The 10,043-nt window shown below is 34.2% G+C and overlaps 1 pseudogene; it reads left to right on the top strand.

The window, feature by feature from the left end:
• The first annotated feature begins 8,242 nt into the window (after positions 1-8,242).
• On the top strand, positions 8,243-9,829 carry LOC145157639 (uncharacterized; annotated as a pseudogene).
• The last annotated feature ends 214 nt before the right edge of the window (positions 9,830-10,043 follow it).

Below are 10,043 nucleotides of genomic sequence, written 5' to 3'. Positions count from 1 at the left end.
TGAAAATCCCACGTTAAAATAATGAAAAACGGAGTTAAAACGAAGTCGTAGTCGAAAACCGGGTGAAATGGGGCTGTCTGCGAGACCTCTCGCATGGAGCCGAACCTGAGAGGCTTCGCATGCGAGGCTTCGGTCCTGAAAGGCTTCTCATGAGAGGCTTCGGTCCTGAGAGGCTTCTCATGAGGGGCTTCGGTCATGAGAGGCTTCTAAGAGGCTTCGCTTCTAATAGGAGGGTTTTGGTTCCTTAAGGTTATTTTACCCGTTTTTACCCCGTTTCAAGTGGTTTTTGACCCGGTTAAGGGTCGGGATGGCCCGAATGATTTCAAAAAGTTATGGGAACTTTTGAGAGAGATTTGGGAGAGATTTCAAATCGAAAGAGATAGAGTGAAAACGATTTAGAGAGGTTTCGTTTGTGATTAATTTGAGTGTTCGGCTTCACAACGCAAGCTTCGTAAACCCCATTTAACCGTGTTTTAGTGTCGTACACACTCCCGATGAGTGTGCAATAATGTTTTATCGTTTTGGTTCAGTATCACTTTCATCTACTGAAACCACATAGGGTGAGTTCATACCCCTAGATTTACATGTTTTTCTTAAGTTTTAAAGGGGGAATACAAGTAAAATCATCAAGAACACAATTAAACTTTTTCTATCAGATTACATCAGAAAAGATGAACTTCGATCACGGACTGTTTTGGTCAACTTAAATATTTTAGTTTTCAAAATTGTTCTAGGTGCAAGTAGTTCAAACTCTTAGCTTTAAAATGGCTACTTGCACATCTCCCCTACAATTTATGGTGATTTTTACAAAACTGCCTATCATTTCAGAGGCAAACCCGGACCAGCCTGTGATTATGGACATTTTGACCTCTGTTAGAGATCACTAAAAATCATGATAAAATTTATGAACAAACTAGACTCATATTCCAAACTCTCATAATTTGTGGATTTGGATTTGGAGCTTTGATGATTTTTCTATAAATTTTCTAAGAACAGTAACAGAAACTGTATTCAACGACAAGTTGCAGTTAATTTCATTTCACCTTGTAACATGTTGAGGAAGGTGTATATCTTTATGTGATTATATGTTATTGCAATATATGACATTTTATCTTAATATTTAGACACACATCATTTTACAAATGGATTTGGACATATAAAATATAAAGAATAACAAGTGATTATAATCAAAGTACAACCGATACATTCAAACATTTAATAAACTATTTTGAATATAGTTTGCATACATTACTACGTACTACCCTTGGTTGATAAACTATAATAGGTATAGTTTATGATACATTACATAACACATACATTTAAAAAGGGTACATTTATACAAAGGATATTTTCATTAAGCAAGGTACGGCCATACGGTACCAAGTTTTCATAACAGGTAATTCCGTTAATAACTTTGTGAGACATTTACTTCAAATTACCATTAAGTCCTGTATTGTAACCAGAGTCTCCTTGAGGGAGAGCGTGATAGTTGTGTATAGATCTATATTGGGTTTGACAAACCCACACCTAAACTGCATGTGACAGTTAGACCGATAGGTCTGGGGTGACAAATGTCATAACATTTCCGACGCCCGAAGAACGTCGTTTTAGGCAACCTTGGTCATAGCATGGTTATAATAAACTCACACAAAGTATTAATAAATATTGGAATTTACGGGAACTTCATTAAAATTAAACGAGTTTATGTCGATTTAAACTTACATTATTTATTATAAGTAAGAAAAGTTACTTATACATTTCGGTCTTTGAATTTAAGACTACATATATATTTTAAGGAAAATATTGGATTTTCTAAAACAAATACTACTTTTACAAACGAAAGGCTTTTAATAGTACCAAACAAAAGCTTATGAACTCAACAACCTTTGTGTTGACACTTTTTCAAACAACTTGTATTCTCAGGAAATCATTAAACAGGTAACCAAGTGCTTTTGAGGATGGGACGCTAAGGCGTCTACTATTTCATATTTTGTCAACATATTGCAATTGATTCGTAAACATGTAATTCATACAATGATGTAACTTTTTCAATTATATATATGTTGGTTGTGTTTGCTTCAATTACTATTACAATTGTTGTTATGATACTATACATGAAGTCCTCCACCCCTGGACGTTTCCTCCATCCTTGGTTTGGGGGTGTGACACATTCGTATGTGTTAAGTTGTTTTGTGATTTTAGGACTTGGGGACTGCGAGACAATACTTGGGACGAGTATGAGTAGGTGTGAATGGTAGCAGAGATATATACTACCGGAAGCATAGGACTTGCACTTGGATCAGGGAAAGTCACAAGGTTACCCAGAAACTAATAATTGATTCCGTTTTGTTTAGGTATGTCATTACCATTGTTTCGGTAATAACTAAGCAGATGATTGTTATTCCTACCCTAGTGGTCATAACGAATTGAGTCCGACTATGATGAGTTTGTTACGTGGTTTGGAGAACCAAGTTCGATGTAACATCTGACTTAAGTCAGAAGATTGAAATTAATGCGACCAATAGCATCGCGCTCGTTGTTAAAGAAGTTACTAACTAGGAATGCTACATGCTAAAGTCTGATTATATCACATTAGAATATAAAGGAAGGTAAACTCCATTCTAGAATTTGAGTCTAAGAGACCAGAGTCTAAGCGTTGCATCATACGATGAGAGGTCATTAGAACATGACCCATCGGTCTGTTACAATAGATAAGGGAAAGTACTTATCCTAAGAAGAAGAAGGAGTCCTCAATAAGAATTTCTTTTGTAACTCGAAGGTTACGATTGAAAGTCCAACATAGTACGAAGAGCAGATGCAAGATTTAGCATCAAGGTTATTACTTAGGATGGAGAGATAACGTATGGAATATATGCAAGCCCTATTCGTTGATGATTCCGGGACGTAATCATCCTAAGGGGGAGATAATTGTAACGCCCGTAGATCAGGGCTAGTCAATTTAGAGACGATGAGCATCAAAAATGAATTTTTGATAGAAGATTATTTAGAATGAATAATCTTAAATAAGTTGTAGTGGTCGTGACAAGGATTCCGGATATATAACGAATGCCGAAATCCGAGTTATAACGAAGAAGTTATGACCTGTCGAAGTTTCGCGACAGAACCGGTACGACACAGCGGGACGTAAATAGTGAATTTACGATGGAGTGATATTTAGCCTTAGTGATCTCAATGAAAGTCGTAGAATACGTTAAACCGAGAGCGTGCATAAAAAGAACGTCCAAATTTGACTTCGTATGAGGAAGTTATGATTTTTCGAAACTTCGACATAATAGTAGACAGCCCGAAACTCGAATTTGAGATCGAGCGAGTTTTAGCCAAAACAATATAAAAGAGAATCTAAGATCTCATCGATAGTAGCGCAGCGGAAGAAAGACAGACGAAAATGAAGGAGTTATGAATTTCTAACGGAGTTTTCCTGTCCTGGCCTACTAAAAATAATATAATAAAATTTAAAGTCAAAATTAGCCGATGGATTCTAAATGAAAGTTGTAGAGCATAATCTCGCCTACGCGTGGATATAAAGAACATCGAAAACGGATATCGTACGTGAAAGTTACGAAAGTTCAAAGATTGGGCATGAACTTCGAGGCTAAGCTGGAGGGGAACACCATGCGTTCGTTCAAGGAATGCACCGCGTTCGGGGCACAGTGTCAGTGGTCAAATCTGAAGTTCGTAAGCAGTGACGTTTGTGGGAACGCCCTGCATTCCCCTATGGAGCGCCCTGTGTTCGGGGCATCTTCCCAGACCTATAAAAGGAAGGCAAAGCCTCCGAATTTTGTTGCTCATTTCCTTTCCTCTCCTCCGTGTTGCCTCGTTTTGCGCGAAAATTATACCCCGAAGCCCCGGTTCAATCGCGAGACCCGAAGCAAGTCCCGAAGCCTCGAAGATCCTGAGAAGTAAAGTTTCCCGAGCCGAAACTCTGCCCGCGAGAAGCCCGATTTTTGTGAAGATCTTCCAGATCTACCGAAGAATACTACTTCTACAAGTCGTAATTTTGTCCGATCATCTTCTGATCAAGTGAGTGTGTAGTTACTTTCACCTTACACATAGATATGATGTATTTGCTACGAAATACGTGCTATGTGTTTATATATTGTTTGTTTACTTGAGACGGATGTTGAATGAATGTTTCATACAAGTTTTTAAATGATTTAAAATTGTATATATATTTTCTATCTACAAATATGTTAGGTAGAACATGGGTAGATGAAATAGCTGGTGACGATGGTATTTCGTGCCTATTAGATAAACCCTAGTGACGATGGAACTTCGTGCCTGTTAGATAAACCCTCGTGACGATAGAACTTCGTGCCTGTTAGATAAACCCTGATGACGATGGAACTTCGTACCTGTTAGATAAACCATGGTGACGATGGAACTTCGTGCCTGTTAGATAACCCTGGTGACGATGGAACTCCGTGCCTGTTAGATAAACCCTGGTGACGATGGAACTTCGTGCCCGTTAGATAAACCCTTGTAGCTATGGATTTAGTACCGTATAGATGAACCTTGCTAGCTATGGATTTAGTACCATATGGATGAACCTTGGTAGCTATGGATTTAGTACCGTATGGATGAACCTTGGTAGCTATGGATTTAGTACTATATAGATGAACCTTGGGCAGCAACGGACTTTGTGCCAATTCCTTAAGATAATCCTTAGGAATGAACAAATAAAGGATGATTGATTCTTAGGGTAGATCCTTAAGAAATAAAGAAGATAATGGGGATGGGTAATTGGTTTGATTGTTTGATGATTAAATGTAATAACTATATTATTGTGGGTTGAAAACTCTCTATGCTCACCAGGCTCCCAAGCTTGGCCCACTCAATTTTCTTTGTATTACAGGTAATGAAACAAGAGTATAAGTCAGATGACTTGACGAGAGATTTTGGATTATAGACCAATAGTTATAAATAACTGTTGTAAGGTCTGTGTTATGCTGTTTATGCTTTTGGTCTGTATCGTAAGATGACATCCCGAGGTTTTATAATTTAATGAAAATACATTCTCTTTGAGAAATGTTTTGCTAAATGGTTATCATATTTTGTTTTTGGGACAAATTTCGCAATTGTTTTCTTTAAAAGATTACTTTCATTTTAAAACAAAGCATAAACAAATCGGTCTTTTCTGGCCGTGAAATTGGGGATGTCACATAAAACTACTATGTGGCCATGATCCTTAAAGTAATCACTCCAATCTATATAGCTTGCTAAGCTTAACCCCATAAATAGTTTTGAAGTAGCAGAAATAAAGATTGTGTAAGTAGCAATTGACTTTTTTATTATTTTATTTTCAAAAGTTTATGTTTATATTCTACCATATACACAAAGTACAATGCTATTTATGGTTACGTCTGTTTTAGATACGAAAGAGGAATGGGTCGTGAAGGTTGTGCAATCATGGTTGTAGTTTTCTTGGTCTTGATAGATTTGTACTCTATATATTAAAGATAATAATATTTTGCAAATTTTAATTTTATTTCACATTAAATTATTAGTTTTATCGAAAATGGTAGTTATTACTTGTATAATCTTGATGTATAAAGTATATGTGTTGTTTTATTTAGATCACACCCTATTTTGAACACATATGTGTTCTTTTATTTATATGTGTTATTGTGAGGAGGTTTAAAAATTATATTAGTTGATTATTTGAGACTTGAGAGTTCTTAGCTGTTGAGGATATTGATAGTTAAAGAATTAGTAACTTCAATTTTGTAATCTTTCATGCATTTGGTTCATAGGAAAATTGAATGTAATTTAATTTGATCAATGTTTCTAACTATATAAAATTACGTATTTTATTTTGTTTGGGTCGATGGACTTCCATTTATCCTTTCATTTTATTTATTTAGAGGAAATGTTGGCTTAGAAATTAAATATTAAATATCTTTGATATTTTTTTTGAAACATCAATGAAATCTTTGTTGATGTTTGGATTGATTATGATAAATAAATAATAAGATTAGACTTTATTAATAGATAAAAGATATAGCATCTTAATTACTTCTCATTTTGAATTATTTTTTTGTCAAAGAAAAAAAAAATAATAAGTTAAATATTTTGTGGAACACCTTTGTTAATTTCATTAAAATAGTCAATTTAAGCTTTATAAAAATAAATGATATCTATCGATGGGTAGAGATCTTTACACGGTAACTTTTCCTTATAGACAAACTATTTATGTTTTATTAAGTTGTGCAATACAAATATTTAAAACGTAAATAGTTATATACAAATCACTCTTTATCTATCCTTTATATATCTTTTTAGCTGGTTAGTGATAAGTTTTTCTTTTGTAATGTGTTATCGACTTTTCATTCAACTGATTTCAACATACAACTTAATACAAATGCACAATAATAACTATTAGTTATCAGCGCTTTTATCTAAATGACTAATGTCTAAGAATAAAAAACTTAAAGCGTTATATAAATTGAAATTGAAGTATAAATATAATGTACATATAAAAATCGATATTCACAATAATGGCTACTATTAATTTATATGATTTTTGAAAAACTGACTATCATTTTTATTAACTTAGAAAATAATTTCAAAAGCATAAACCATAAAAAATATTTTTTTAAAAAAATAAGTAGATTATTTTTAATCATTTATACTTTCCTATTTTTTATAATTTCAAAATACGAGTAATTTTTTTATTCTCTTATTATAGGTCAGAAGACTATAATAGGTTTTCTGTCAACATTATTTTTATTGTCAAATTGAGCACCCCTAAATATAAAACAATAGTATATAATTTGTGTAGTAATGAAGGGGGCTAAATTGGCATTATAAAAAACTTAATTGGTGAAGGTATCTAAGGTTAGGAAAGATAGGATAAAGTTCAATGTCTAGGGACTAATCCTTAAAAATTCGCCCATAACCCACCAACAAGAAAAAGTTCAAAGCCTAGGACCAAATTGGCATTACAAGAAACTTAATTTGTGAAGATACCTCCAAAAGTTTTTTTGCGACTGTTCTAGCCTTTACGCACGGATTAATGGAGTAACCTCAAAACCGATCCTTTGCATCGCTCGACAGCAGCATAGGAAAAAAAAGGCGAGGTAGGGTGGAGAAGGGAAGAACGAACTGAGAAGAGAGGGGGGAAAGAGGGGTCTATAAGTGTCGATTATTGATGGTGTGTTGAGGATGCGAAATCGATTCATACCATCCGGTAGTTCCTTTCTTTAACTCGTCTTTTGATTTCATGTGTCAATTGCTAGTGATTGGATTCAAGGAATCTCATTCTTCTTACTTCCAATCCTTGATATGTTATGTGATTAATCCCCGGCCACGTTTTGTGTGTTTTTGATGGGTGATGGCTGTCAAAATATAGTTAAGAACACTCTCATATATGTGGTAATTGGTGAGTAAGGATTGGTTAGAATTATAGAATAATTGTCTTTCTATTTTCTCTTCGGTATCTTCGTTCATGATTTCTTTTGCTCCAATTCTCATAGATTCTTGTGTGATGTTTTTCTACAAAAAGACCATGTTTTGAACCCTCCAAAAGGTCTTCAAAACAGTCCTTTAAGGTTTCATATGTGGCTTAATGGTGAAGGAAACTCAATCCCTTTATGGTGTGTCTTCTTTTAGCAACGTTTGAATCTCCAAGAAGTATTATGAGTTGGCTTGGTGATTGTGCAAAGGTATAAATTTTATATTTTTATAAGATAAGATTAATACGTTTATTGATTTTATAAATTTTAACAGGTTATAGCAGTGAAAAACAATCCACTACAATGGACAACTCCTTTTGGACTTCCCGTTGTTCAACCATACCGCAAATTAGGAAGACATCTTGTGATTTCTTTTAGTATATCAAATTGTCAAGTAAGGTCCCTGTATTTTGGCTTTTTTGCTAATATGAACCAAAACTTTTTTGTTGTTTTTTTGAAATGTGTAGATTAAGACATCTCTTCAAGTTTTGACACTACAACGAGAAACCGATAAGGTTATATCTGCAACCTTTTCTTTATTATGCTAAATGCAAGAAAAATAACTTTTTTTTTTGTTATAAAACGTGATGGTGAAAAGACAAAGAACAACTTTTCCTCCTAACTTTGTCCACTCTCTTGTTGGGTCCCACATGATGATGACAGCCATTGCTTGTAAAGAGGTTGTCTTAAGTTTTGTAGGTTCAAGATAATTATTATTTCATATATTTTATTTCTCCGTTTTTTTCCATTAAAAATATATAAATTAAAATCCCATTTCAACTCTGCTTGATTCAGCCATGAAAAACCCTAATTCTACTCTCCTTAGAAGTAAATGGAGTCCTATTCCAATACCCCATAGAACTATCTTTGAACCCAAAGGTCAAGATCTTGATTACATCAACATAGCTCACAATCATCTTCTTCACTCTGATTGGGCTAAGCTAGATAAATTATTAACAAAATCTAATTCATTAGGAGTGAAGCGCATTCGGTTAAAGCTTCAAAATGACTACGTCATTTCCTTAAAATTATTCAAATGGATTGAACTTCACAACCCTAGTTTACTCACCCTCGAAACAAATTCCATCGTCCTCCACATCCTCACCAAGAATCGTTAATTTGTGTTAGTTGAATCCATTTTAAAGAAGATCATCGGTTATTGTTCTTGTGATGTAAAGCTCCATTCTAAGCTCTTCGATGCTGTTCTTCACTCTTATCGAATGTGTGATTCCACTCCTCGTGTTTTCGATGCCCTTTTCAAAATTTATGCTCAGATGAAGCAGTTCAGGAATGCAACAGATACATTTTGTCGTATGAAGGAATACAGATTTCTTCCCACCATTGAATCATGTAACATGTATATGAGTTCACTGCTTAGTATCAATCGAGTAGACATCACGTTACCATTTTACAACCAAATGTGAAGATCCATGATCACAATGAATGTGTTCACTCTCAACATGGTGATGAATGCTTATGTTCAATTAGGGAAACTAGAGAATGCAATCCAAGTGTTCGATGAAATTCAAGGAATGGGAATCAACCCTGTTGTCTCCTCCTACAATACATTGATCACTGCATACATCAACCAAGGCCTTTTAACAACCGCAATCAATTTGAAAATTACAATGGAGAAGAATGGAATCAGCCCAAATGCCATAACTTACAACACAATAATCCATGGATTCTGTAAAGAAGGGAAACTACATGATGCTTTTAAAGATTTCCATGAAATGAAAAGGGAAAATGTGAATCCTAATATTGTAACTTACAACACATTAATCACTGCATGTTCCCAAGCAGGTTAAATCGAAAAGGGTAATCAGATTTTTGAAGAAATGATAAGAACCGGGGTCAAACCTGATATTTTGACTTATAACGCATTGTTGTTGGGACTTTGTAACGAAGGAAAAACCAAGAAAGCTGCTTATTTGGTTAAAGAACTTGATAAAAAGAAATTAGTACCAAATTCTTCAACATTTTTTGCCCTAATTAAAGCCCAATGTGCTCGAAAGAACCCAGATCGTGGTTTTCAACTTTATAAAAGCATGGTGAAAAGTAATTGTCGTCCAAATGTTAATACTGTGAAGATGTTGATTTTATCATTCTTGCAAACGGATGATTATGATGGTGCTTTTGGTGTTTTTAAAAAGATGTTAGAGAGGCCTATTGGGCCTGATTTAGTTGTTTTGAGTGGGTTGTGTACAGGGTTTTCAAAAGCTTGGAAAGATAGGTTGGTTATGGATCTATTAAGCGAGGTTGATAATGGGTGTTTCAGTTATGAACGTTATGAGAAAGTTAAAAGCATTATTTGTGACTCTAACAATGAAGGTAAAGAACTTGAAGAAAAAGTGTAACTTGATTTATTTAATCATGACAAAAACGAATCCGAATACATAATGTGTGTGGGAGCAAATAATGCGTTATACTTCATAATGTATATTCAATAAAGCTTTAAAAGTTTTTGATGTATTTCGAATTAAGCTTTAATATTTGTGCTATCAATATCTATACTTATATACATCTATATCTATATCTATATCTATACATCTATACAATTATATAAAGCAT

This window comes from Lactuca virosa, chromosome 2 (genome assembly GCF_052849685.1).
Source record: "Lactuca virosa cultivar CGN04683 chromosome 2, Lactuca_virosa_CGN04683_v6, whole genome shotgun sequence".
NCBI lineage: Eukaryota > Viridiplantae > Streptophyta > Magnoliopsida > Asterales > Asteraceae > Lactuca > Lactuca virosa.
The sequence above is the reverse complement of the archived record's forward strand: the minus strand, read 5'-3'. Positions and strand labels throughout refer to the sequence as shown.